Source organism: Sapajus apella, unplaced genomic scaffold (assembly GCF_009761245.1).
Source record: "Sapajus apella isolate SASKATOON/1434 unplaced genomic scaffold, GSC_monkey_1.0 scaffold6, whole genome shotgun sequence".
Classification (NCBI taxonomy): domain Eukaryota; kingdom Metazoa; phylum Chordata; class Mammalia; order Primates; family Cebidae; genus Sapajus; species Sapajus apella.
This window is the reverse complement of record NW_022436946.1, coordinates 33,307,628-33,320,340: the sequence shown is the minus strand read 5'-3', so window position 1 is coordinate 33,320,340 and position 12,713 is coordinate 33,307,628.

Below are 12,713 nucleotides of genomic sequence, written 5' to 3'. Positions count from 1 at the left end.
ACAGGACGTGTATGTAGTGGCAGGTGATAGAAAATGAGGCTGGAAAAATAGACCAGGATCCAGGGCAGGAGGGTCTCTTTCCCTCACTCCATTTATTTTAAAAAACAAATAGTACCACTTACATTAGCATCGTGATTAATGCAGACAGTTTCTAAAGTGTCTTTTAGATTTACTTTCTAAATCAGAAAAGGAAAAGAGCTGCTCCTTCTACATATCTCTACCAATTTGTTATGGGGAACTCTTTATCAAAGAATGTTCATAAAGTTTCAGTAATGAGTCTCTGGAAACACGAACAATTCAGGCTGGACCCTTGAGGCTTTAGTTTAAGGTAGAATTTCTTAAGACAAGAGCCTGTAAAAACATTCAGTCAGCCCAGCACATTCCAAATTAAATAAAGAGAAGTGATTTTAGTATTTATTTAGGAATCCTTTTCTGAAAAAAAAAAAAAATGTTTTCAATGGTCTAGTCACTTTCTTTTTCTTCCAAAGAAATGGTAATAACAGGACACAGAAGTACCCTTCTGTGTAAAGAGATCATCTTGTCAGTTTTCTTTACTTTTTACTTTTCAGTCTATGTTGTTTACCACTTTTTGTCCAGGATCAGAGACCTCCAATAAAATAAAAGAATTCCTCTTTATTGTCTCCTTGATAATCTTGATCTCTAAATTCCTTTACTCCTCTCTTGAAGGAATTTGTTTTACTGACAAAAGAATGGATCCATTTAGAAAAGACTGAAGAAAGGAAGATATGATTGTTTTGAAAGATTGATTCACAGAATTTTTTATCACAGTTGAAATAGCAATTGCAATAACAACTGAAAACTGATTCCTATACTGAACACTGCCCTTAGGTGGCTCACACTTAGGAGACACGAAGTCGCTGGACCACAGTCCTTGAGGGCAGGGATTGTGTCTCTTGCTCGTTGTATATACATGGTTCTTACACAGTGCCTGGCATATATTTGGTATTCAAAAAACGCTTGATGAATTGACTTACTGCCTGAATGAATAAATTGGTGGACCGATGACTGAATGGAGAACAGAAGACTCTGGTCCCAGAAGACCTTAACATTGAGCTTGCTGCAGACTGAATGTTTGCCTCCCCTAAAAATTCGTATGTCAAAACCTAACCCTTAATGTGATGGTATTAAGATGTAGGGCCTTTGGAAGGTGATTAGATTATGAAGGTGGAATCCTCGTGAATGAGATTAGTACCCTAATAAAATATATCCCAGAGAGGTCCCTTGTCCATTCTAACAGGTAAGGCTACAGTGAAAAGACGGCCATCTGTGAACCAGAAAGCGAGTCCTCACCAGATACGACTTCTGCTGTGCTTTGATCTTGGATTTCCCTGTCTTCAGAACTGTGGTAAATAAATTTCTGTTGCTTGTAAGCCACCTTGTCAATGGTGTTTTTGTTAAAGCAGCCTGAATGAGATAAGATAGAACATGGTTCTTATAATGAGCTAACATCACTAACCCCTCAGCTGTGAACTTTGGCCCTGAGAGATGCTCCAACTAGATCCTGGAGCTGTTTCAACACTGTCACCTCCGAGCTGTGTGGAGGCCTTAAAATTCAGTCTCCAAGATAGGGAACATGTGAAACACATGTATTAACAAGGTAAACAAGAAGCTGCTATATACCTGCTAAACATGGGGCAGCCCCAAGTGGGATAGACAGCCCAGATGCCAAAGCACAACTTAGCACGCCATTCGTGTGGGATGTTATAAACCACCAGTAATCAACAGACTGTTGTTAAGCTTCAGCCATTGCTCATAAGAATGCCTTTTGAGTTCATGGCACTGTGCAATCCAGCAAGCATGGCCATGCCAGCAAAACAGACCTCCTAGAGATATGACAATGTGGTGTGGGTGTCAAGGGTGTGGGCAAAGAGTGTGGTTGGGAGGGTTGGTTATTCAGCTGGCTTTTCTGCCACACCTGCACACATGCAGAGTCAGCCATGGCACCTCAAGGTATACCGGATTTCCTGAAAATGACCCTGGCAGGGAGAATGTCTTATATAAGTTAATGCATGTTTTCCCTACTTCTAAATAGAGTTTCTGTGTTGCCTAGTCCATGTTTTAAGAGCCTTATGGATGATGAGAGGACCTTTGTGAATTCACTACTGAAGAGAGGTCATTTTTTATTAAAAAAATAATAATAATTTGGATGTCAGAGGAAGAAGTAGGGAATGAAAGAATATTTTATAATTCTGTAAAAGAAGTTTTGTTTCTTAAATGGTATGTAATGAAACCACATGCAGGCTTGTTTTATGAAATGTGCTAAAATTCATAAAAACTGCCTAGTCCAAGTTTACACCATTATTATGCTAAAGCTTACTGGATAGTAAAGATAATAGCAGTCTTACCGAAGCCTAGCAAAGTTTGAAGAAATTTGTGCACATCTGCATACTGTGAGGAAAATAATAGCTACAGCCCCATCTTATAAATTAGGACAGAGAGGCTAAGAACTGTGATCAGAGACATACAGCCAACAGCAATTACGGATTATAGTATAAAGCTCAGAATGAAACAATGTACTAATACTTGAATTTTAGAGTGCTCAAAATGCTACATTATAACCATTAAAAATATTAACATTAAGCATAGTTATATCAAAACTATTAAACTTTCATTATAATTTTTATTTTTAATCTCATGAAACTTAAATGAACAAGCAAAAAAATTGTCAAAGTAGATTTTCTTTGTTAAAGATAGACTACTGGGCCAGGTGAGGTGGCTCACACCTGTAATCCCATAATTTGCAGGGCTGAAATGGCAAATAGCTTAAGCCCAGGAGTTTGAGACCAGCCTAGGCAACATGGTGAAACCGTCTCTACTAAAAATATAAAAAATAGCTGGGTGTGGTGGTGCACACCTGTAGTGCCAGCTACTGTGGAAGGCTGAGGTGGGAGGATTGTGGAGCCCCAGGAGGCAAAGGTTGCAATGAGCCATGATCAGGCCTCTGCACTCCAGCCTGGGCAACAGAGCCAAACTCTGTCTCAAAAAAAAAAAGATGGACTAAGATAGACTACCGCACATCCTCACATTTTAGAAATTACTACAACTATTTGTCATAGATTAGGATCCTGCAGCACAACCTACAGAGATCATAAGATAATCAGTTGCAAAACCAGACTTCCACTTTTTGTGTCTACTCTCATCTTGTACCTAAACAGTGAGTCACTTTGATTGAGCTTCATAAACATAAAAACAAATTATTTAACAATCTATCCACAGTCTCCATCTCTTAATTTAGTATTGTTTCCTGGACTTTTAAGACTGTCATTAATGTTTATGGTTTTTCAGGTGGTTGAAGTGAATGGAGTCATTGTAAAATGCTTTCGATCAGCTGATAATGCTTTATATAACATAAATCTACTCTGTTATCCTTTCCTAAAGAAGAGAAGATTTGGCTAGAATAATTATTAACAGAAGATGTGAAGATATAGAAGAGACCAGAAAATATTTCACAATTAATACATCTTTCAGACAGCCAATCATCTGTCACTCATATAGCTTTTTTAAACCCAGCATTACATGGGAGGAACAAATGGCACTCCTGTTTGGTTCTGCTTCATTTATTTTTTTTTTTTTTCTGTTAAGGCAGATTTTTAATTTTTTGTTGTTTGTTTGCTTTTGATTGAATTTTGTCAGTTCTTGGTCGAATATATGTATGTGTGTGTTTTTTAAAGAGGTCATGCCTGTTTCTTTTCTTTAACGAGCTAGAGGTATATTTTACAGAATGTTAGAATTGAAAGGGACCCCGAAGATGATCTAGCTCAATCTTCCCATTTGACAGTTGAGGAAACACCTTGTTTGGCATTTCTTTACTTTAGGGAAAGTTGGGGCACTGCCAAAATCAACACTGCCTGCTTTGACTTTTCCAGTGCTTGTTGGAAAACCCTAGGATGGGGACCATAGACAAACAGAGACTAAAACGAGCAGCATCTTGCCGTCAGCCGTCAGTCTGGCTGTTGTGTTAATCTTCCCCCAGATAATTTCAAGTCAAATATAGACATAAACCCTTGAATTGTATTAATTTATTTATTAAATAAAAATGGCTAACGTTTTGCTAACTAAACATCTGATTCTTTCTTTGGTTCCAGGTTAGAGGAGCGAGTCAAATGTTAACAACCCGAGTACAATAGTCTGTTGTAAAACAGTGAATCAGCGCCCTCTAGCACATTTCTGAGTCACTACTTTTTAAAAAAACCTTTTAAAAAATGTAACTGAAACTAAAATATTCTAAACACTGTGCTGGGCTTTTTATGCTATCTAGTTTTAAATTCTCATAAAATTGCACAACATAGCTTGAGACAGCTCTGGAAGTCGATAAAACTAGCATGCAATATAGTGAGGGCTACTTCGTGTGTGGAAAGAGAGTTGTGGGCAGAGAGCAGCTGACGCTACTGAGGGAGGCAATGATGAATGAGAAGAGGCCCTGGATCCCTGGGAGCTCCCACCATAGTAGGAGAGACAAATCCCTGGAGAGGAATGTTGCAGTGGGCATGTCAAGAGCTATTGCACAGTTATTTCTTTTTAAATCGTGTAAGAGCAAAAAATCAAATAAAATAGAAATGCTAACTCTGGAGGTTTTGAAGATGACTTCAATGAATAAGTTACATCAGGCTGAGTATTAAAGGAAGAGAGTAGTTTGCCTGGTGAAAAACACAAATGTCATTCAAGGAAGCAAGAAAAACAAGTGAGAAGGCATGGTATTGAGACAGGCTGTGATATGTATGCACAGGAAATGTAAGGGGGTCAGTGGTGCTGCAAACCGGGGTGCATGGGATGAAGTGGGGTGGAGATGCGTGGAGCAAGTCTGGAACATGCTTCTGTGCCAGTGTAGGGATACGGAAGTTGTCTTCTGGACAACCGGCAGTATTGGAGGTTTTCAACTGGAAAATAACATAATTGGATTGCTTTCTTTGTCCTGCCATAAAAATTAAGAAATATAATCCTTAATGAGGAGAAAATACTAAAACATTAAAAGAGATATAGTGTATAAAGCATAATTATAAACACCTCTGTAACATAAAACATTGTGAATACTCTTCATCTTCTCCCCAGTCATACGTCATTGAAGCACCCAAAACGGTAACCCTGTCCTGATTCTTAATGACTTCTCTCTTGTTCCTTGCAGGTTTTTCACTTATGTATATGTACTCAGAAAAGAGAGTCTATTTGGACTATTTCTGAACTTTTTATAAATAGTATCATACTGAACATACATATTCTTTTTGTTCGAGTTTTATGTTTTAAACATTCATTCTTTTGATTGTTCCTGTAGAAACATTTTATTTACATCACTATATAATATTTTCTTGTTTGACTATTTCACAGTTTATCTGGTCTGCTGTTGTTGTATATTTTTCTTTGGTTTTTAAAATCACTTCTTATGTTTATTTTATCAGTTTTAATGTTTATTACAGTTCTTTTATACCAGTTTATTAAAAATAGTAATCATGAACAATGTGAGCTTTTGTAGTCTGTATCCCATTCACATGGTGCATAACAGTCTCTAGGGTATACTCAAATTCATTTTTTAAAAGATACAATTTTTCTATGAGCAGCTTTAGGTTCATAGCAAAATTCAGAGGAGGGTATAGCAATTTCTCACATACCTCCTGCTCCCACACATGCATAGTCTTCCCCGTTATCAACGTACCCCACCAGAGTGATACGTTTGTTGCAACTGATAAACCTACATTGACACGTAATAGTCACCCAGAGTCCACAGTTTATGTTAGGGTTCACTCTTGTGTATATTCTACATGTTTGGACAAATGTATAATGACGTTTTTTCATCATTATAGTACCCAGATTATAGTTTCACTTCCCTGAAAATCCTCTATGTTCTGCCTATTGATTCCTCTGCCCCAATCTTCTGGCAGCCACTGATTATTTTACCAGAGTTTTACCTTTTCCAGAATAGTTGTAATTATACAGTGTGTAGCCTTTTAGATCGGCTTCTTTCACTTAGTAATATGCATTTGTTTCTTTCATGTCTCTTCCTGGCTTGATAGCTCCTTTCTCTTTAGCACTGAATAATATTCTATTGTCTGGATGTATGATAGTTTATTCACCATTTATCCATTCACCTACTGACTGACATCTTGGTTGCTTCTAACTTTTGGCAATTATAAATAAAGCTACTATAAACACTGATGTGTAAATTTTTGTGTGGGCATAAGTTTTCAATTCCTTTGGATAAATACCAAGGAGCATGATTGCTGAATGATATGGTAATAGTATTTTAGGGTTGTAAGAAACTGTCAAACTGCCTTCCAAAGTGTCTGCACCATTTTGCATCCCCACCAGCAACAAATGACATACTGATTTTTCAGGAAGTTAACTCTGACAGGACTGAGTGGCATCAACTGCAGTGGGGTGAGGTAATGAAAATGTGGACCACATTCACTGAGGTTGGAGAAGAAAGGTTCAAACGAGGGGTGGACCTGAAGCAGACTTAAGCTGAACAAGAAATGGAGTGGCATCACCAGTGATCCTGAATTTTCTAGTTTGAAAGATTAATATCCTTATCTGACATCAAAATTCTACAGGAAAAATAAGTTGTAATATAAAGTGAGTTCTATTTTAGTTTGAAGTGATTGCTAGACATTTAAGTGAAGATATCTGCTAGGCAGTTAGAAATGCCTATGTAAGACTGAGGAAAGGGAGATGAGGATTTGGAAATGTTAACATAGAGTTGGTTGTTGAAGCCATAACAAAAGAGAATAATGATCATTACCAACATTTTTGAGTATTTACTATGTGCCAGGCACTATTAGAAGAATGTTACATGTATCGACTCCTAATTTGCACAATAACCAAGTGAGGAAGGTAATATTATTTTCATTTAACAGATAACTAAGGCACAGAGAGATCCATTAGCTTGCTCATGGTCATATGTCTAGTCGGTAGTGGTGCCAAGAGGAGATTATTCAGGGTGTGTATGTGGCAAGTTCTGAACTTTAGTGAGTACCAATATTAATGGTTGGGAGGAGGAGGGACGGCCTGGGAAGGAGTCCCAGGTGAATAGTCATGAAGTCTGGAGGAGAGCCAGAGAATATCATTAGCAGCCAAACTTAAATTACCTTAATAAGGTAAGTACTGCAGGTGCCTGACTCTACCAGAGGAGGTCAGGTATCATGCCAAAGTACAGTCACAGATAGTCAAACTCTGAATCTACCTGTGAATGAAACTTATTCCAGATTGGTTCATTGCTTCCAAGAAAGGAGGTGAACTGTTTGTTTTTGAACTTTTTAAAGAAATCTAAAAGTAAAATGAAATATATATATTTCTTGCCCTTTGGTTGCTTTCTCAGCTAAAGTAAAAAGAAAAATCCCTCCCATAAGTAATTCAGTTATGTGTGGGTATGGAAAGATGGTGAACAATGGGGAGTTGGGGGAGTGGACAAGAGAACTGTGCTGAGTAAACAAGACCAAAGCAGTTGAGATGAGTAGGAAGAAGAACAGGAAGAAGTCTGGGACAGTCCCTGCTCTGCCCAGGCCTGCACCTCCACCTTCCCCCACTGTGGTTTGGTGACTGATGAAAGTGGGTGGCAGTAGGTGTCCAGGTGGCCCTTCAAATACACCTGGAACCTACCCCATGACCCTGTTTCTTCCTGGTGTTGTCTTGTTCCTCTGCGGATTGGCTACCTACTGTTTTTCACAGGTTGGCAATTAAAGATTCCTTAAGCTATCCGGAGCTGTGTGATATGCTCAGACGGGCATGGCCTCTGCAGAAGGGCTCACATTCTGAGCTAAATAAAATAGGCATGGTGCTGGCTCTGCAGTAAGAGAAGAAAAAATCTAAGCCTGCTTCTCATTCATTCATTCATTGATTCACTCACTATTCCCACAAATATGTGCTGAACACTTACAATGTCCTAGGCACTATGCCAATACCTGTGTAACTAAAAGAGGATTAGGTCAGGTGTTATCCACGCCCTCTTGGAATGTATAATGTAGTGGAGGAGATAAACAAAAATTAACAAAGAACAAATGAAAGACAAAACTCCTACATGTAATAAGGAAAAAATACAGCTGAAAGAGGGGAAGAGATGGATGGGGAACTATTTAGAAAAACTGGTCATGGAAGATGTGGTTAACACTTCCTGTACTTGTCCATGTCAGGTTCTCTGCCTTTAAGGCATGGGAAAGTACCACACTTCCTCTTTCTATTGCAGTTAGATGAAACTTTGTGGCTAGTTTTGAACAGATATCGGTATTTGAAGCAGGGTGCTTTCTTAATTAAAAAATCCTAAAATATGTGGCATGGGCTTGGCAGTTCAGTGGTGGACAGCATAGAAATTGATAATGGGGGCTGGAGAGATCACAATTTTTGTTATGTGGCGGTTTGTAAAACCAACTTCTGTATTAACTTGGAGGAAGATTATGTAGCTAAAAAAATATGACTCTAGGGGAAAGAATTGCAAAATAATGTGTCTATTGTGTTGGCAACTACTTGCTATTTTTTTGGCAAGGCTTTATAAACTCAAAAAAAAAAAAAAAAAAAGAATTGGTTGATTTGTTAACAAATATAAGAAGGATTAGAGATAGTTTCAGAAAATTGGGGCCTTGCAAAACTGGAAATCCTGACAGGCTTTAGACCCCAAACACTAAGTCAGAAATTGAGAAAGCCTTGAAAGTTAAAGTCCATTCAAATAACACGTGGAAAGATCAGATTAAAAGTATGGTGTCTCCACCTATTGATAATGCCTTTCAATAGATTAAGGAATTTCAGGGCAGATAAAATTAAGGTGTTCAATTGGATACTCAGGGCAAAGATCAAATTAAAGTTGTGGCTTTTCCACACAAAATCATAAACTTATGTATATTCAGGTTACCAGTAATGGCAAGAGAGAGATAAAGATAGAAAGAGATAGAGATCTAGATAGAGAGAGAGAGGAAGAGGCAGAGGAAAGCAGGGAGGAAGGGAGCATTAGGGGAAGGAGGACGGGCCGGGGGGAGAGAGAGACACGGAGGATGGGGTAAGAAAGCAAAGTAATAAGAGTATGTCTGAGAACCATATCTTGGAAAGAATGATGGATATTGGCAAATACATTTCACTGAAATCAAAGAAATAAAAAGCTTATTAAATTACCACTTGGCAAAAGCCATAAAGGTCCCTATCTTGAATGTACAGAAATGTTCCTTGATTTTCAGTACTCCACTCTCTGGAGGGTCTTCTGTTATCTTCCTTTGCCACATACTAATGGGCATATATCTGTCTTGGGGATTGTGTAATTTTCTTAGTGCATGTCCTACTTATGTGCATGTCACAAGACCATAGGTGTACTTAGGTTTGTGAGTCAAACTTTGACTGTAAATCTCTCCCAAATTTTAGTAACCTTCTTATCTCTTTGATTCCAGCAGGCTAAACTTGTCAATAGCTAAGCTATTGACAAAAAAACAACAGTTCTTTTCAAGACATTATTCCATTATTTTGCTTTATTGCAAAGTAAAGTTTCTTTTGTATACAAATGGATTGCATGAAATGTTTTTGCTTACCTTTTCCAATTAGTATGTCTTCCATGTCTTTTCATCCATACCAGTACATACAGATCTACCTCAATGGTATGGATCTATTTTGTATTCTATGCACAAATATTACATAATTTTATTTATTTATTTATTTAAATAGTACTCTACTACTTGACAATGCAGCAAGTTTCAAGTGATTCATTCTTTCTGGACAGATCTTCCATGACAGTTTATGCTCTCCATAGAGTTCATTTAAATTTCTGAGATTTTGTAATAATGTCATCTATAATTTGAAGAACTCAAAATTTTGTTTAATTATTTTTATTTTCTTCATTCTTACTCTTTAATCTTGGTATTTATTACTGTTTTCTTTGGAAACTCATATCTTTTATCATATATAATAAATTAGTAAAGCAAATTTGAGTTCAGGGGAATTGGGATTGTGATGATAAGTGCCCATGGACCACAAAGCTCTATCATACGGTATCACACATTGCTCTCTGCCACTCTCATAAGAATGCAGACTAATGACATGACCCTGCTTGGAATATGACTGCTAGATTCTAATTCAGAATTAATCTTGGCCCCAGACCCTCCACAGAAAGTAAAATCAAGTTAAGATTCAAATATCTTAGGTATCATGTACAAGATGCAATGCTAGATGCCAAAATTAGCAAGTTAATTTATAAAATCTGACACGCCTAATCCTAAAGGGAGTATCTTTCTGAATGTTAAAATTTGTGGATATATTCTGGATATATATTGTGGATATACAAATCTGTGAATATATTGTTCATATATATTGTGATTATCTCTCTCTTTCTGTGCCTCTCTCTGTCTCTCTCTCAACTTTGAAATAACAATTTGATTTAATGGGTGATATGGTCTGAATGTTGGTGTCCCCTAAAAATCATATGCTGTGACTTAATATCCAATACAATAGTATTAAGAGGTAAGGTCTGTTGAGAAGTGATTAAATCATGAGGGCTTCACTCTCATGAATGGGATTAGTGCCCTTATAAAAGAGGTTGAGGGCCGGGCGCGGTGGCTCAAGCCTGTAATCCCAGCACTTTGGAAGGCCGAGGCAGGTGGATCACGAGGTCAAGAGATCAAGACCATCCTGGTAAACACGGTGAAACCCCGTCTCTACTAAAAATACAAAAAATTAGCTGGGCATGGTGGCGCGTGCCTGTAATCCCAGCTACTCAGGAGGCTGAGGCAGGAGAACTGCCTGAACCCAGGAGGCAGAGGTTGCGGTGAGCCGAGATCATGCCATTGCACTCCAGCCTGGGTAACAAGAGCGAAACTCCGTCCCAAAAAAAAAAAAAAAAAGAGGTTGAAGGGAGGTGCCTTGTCTCTTCCACCATGTGAGGACACAGGAAAGTTGCCATCTATGAGGAGTAGGCTCTTACAAGACAACAAATCCGCTAGCATCTTGGTCTTGGGCTTCTCACCCCTCAGTACTGTGAGAAATAATTTTTTGTTTATAAATTACCCAGTCTAAGGTATTTTGTTATAGCAGACTGAAAGACTAAGACATAGAGAAAACATTGTTTCACCAAAATTGCTCATAGACATAGGCTTTTAAAAGCACAGAAGGAAAATTCACTAGGATCTTTAATCGCCTCAGAGTATCAAATGATGTTGCTGATGGTGGTGACAACAACAATGGTGGCAATGATGATGCCAAGAGAGACTTGGCCGTATCAAGGCTCTCTAAGTTGTTAAATCAAGTTTAGCCTAATGCTACCTCCTTATGTATTTTAAGTTCAGCCTAAAGGTTTCTCTGTAATGTAAGCAGACTGTAACCTACCGTTGTGCTATTCAACAAGTTTTGGCCAATCAAAAGGGGTGAGCTGTTCAAACTGTATTCAAATAAGGTAAATGTCAAGCTGTAACCAATTAGGTTGTTTCTATACCTCACTTCCATTTTCTGTACCTCACTTTCCTTTTTTTGTCTATAAATCTTCCCCGGGATTCTCTCTGAGCCAACTCTAGCTCAAGAGGCTGCCAGATTCATGAATCATTCCTTGCTCAATTAAACTCTGTTAAATTTAATTTGGCTATGTTTTTTTTTAAACAAAATTAAAATAACTATCTGCTGCAAGAAAAAAAATTAGTGTGTTAATCACTAAATATTTAAACTTCTGTGATAGGCTTAGGAAATTCATGCTAAGGAAGGAAAAAAATTTTAAAAGGCTTTTCTGAAATGTCATGGGACTGCCATTTAACAAACGACATCTCTTTGCCAAGGAAAGGGTCTAATCTTTCCTTCCTTTTGCTTTACACTTCCATTGGAAAAAGTTTTATAGACATTTAAAATATCTCAAGATAATAGTATGTTCCATATTTTCAAATATGTTATCTAACTTGAGCAATATATCCACACATTGTAACATTCAGAAAGATATTCCCTTTAAGTGTAAGAGTGTCAGATTTTGAAAACTAACTTGTTAATTTGGCATCTGGCACTTCTTCTTGCACATGTTACTGAAGATATTTGAATCTTAATTTGATTTTCCTCTTTTTGGAGAGTCCTGGAGCCAAGATTAATGCTGTATTAGAATCTAGCTGTCATAGTCCAAACAGTGTCATGCCATGAGTCTGCATCCTTCTGAGAGCTGCAGAGAACAATGTTTGAGAACTAGCACACATGAAGATAATTGCAAGACACTTTCAGATTCACAGCATGTATGTGCATTTACTTTCAGGAAGTTTCTTTTCCGAGAAATGTTCTGTGGTTTCTGAAACCCATTCCTGACATTGAAAATGATAGTGAATAGAAAACAAAGTACTACATAGAAAAACAAAGTACTACAGTTAAAGGAAACCAAAGAAAACCCATAACGATTGGCTTCACACTGTACTTAATGTGAGACTCTACGACTCATTTAACAGCTAAAGCAAATCACAGACTTTCAAAAGTGCAAAGGCGTTTAAAACATTATTTAGTCTACCTGTCCACACCATTAGGGTGTTTGTCAATTTCCACTAAGGGCTGAACTTCTGAGCAATATCCTCTCAGAACAGAGCTGGGTATGGAGGGCTAGGAATCTTCAATAGACCCAAAGCTGGAAATAGCCAATCCAGAGGTGGTGGGAGTAGATGGCAGAGTACTAGACTCAAGGCCAGTTGCTGGAGAAACATTCAAGCTGGCAGGCAAAACCTGGACTCTCAATTATAGAAACCTGTACTAAGTTCTGAATAATCATTATATCTGGGAGA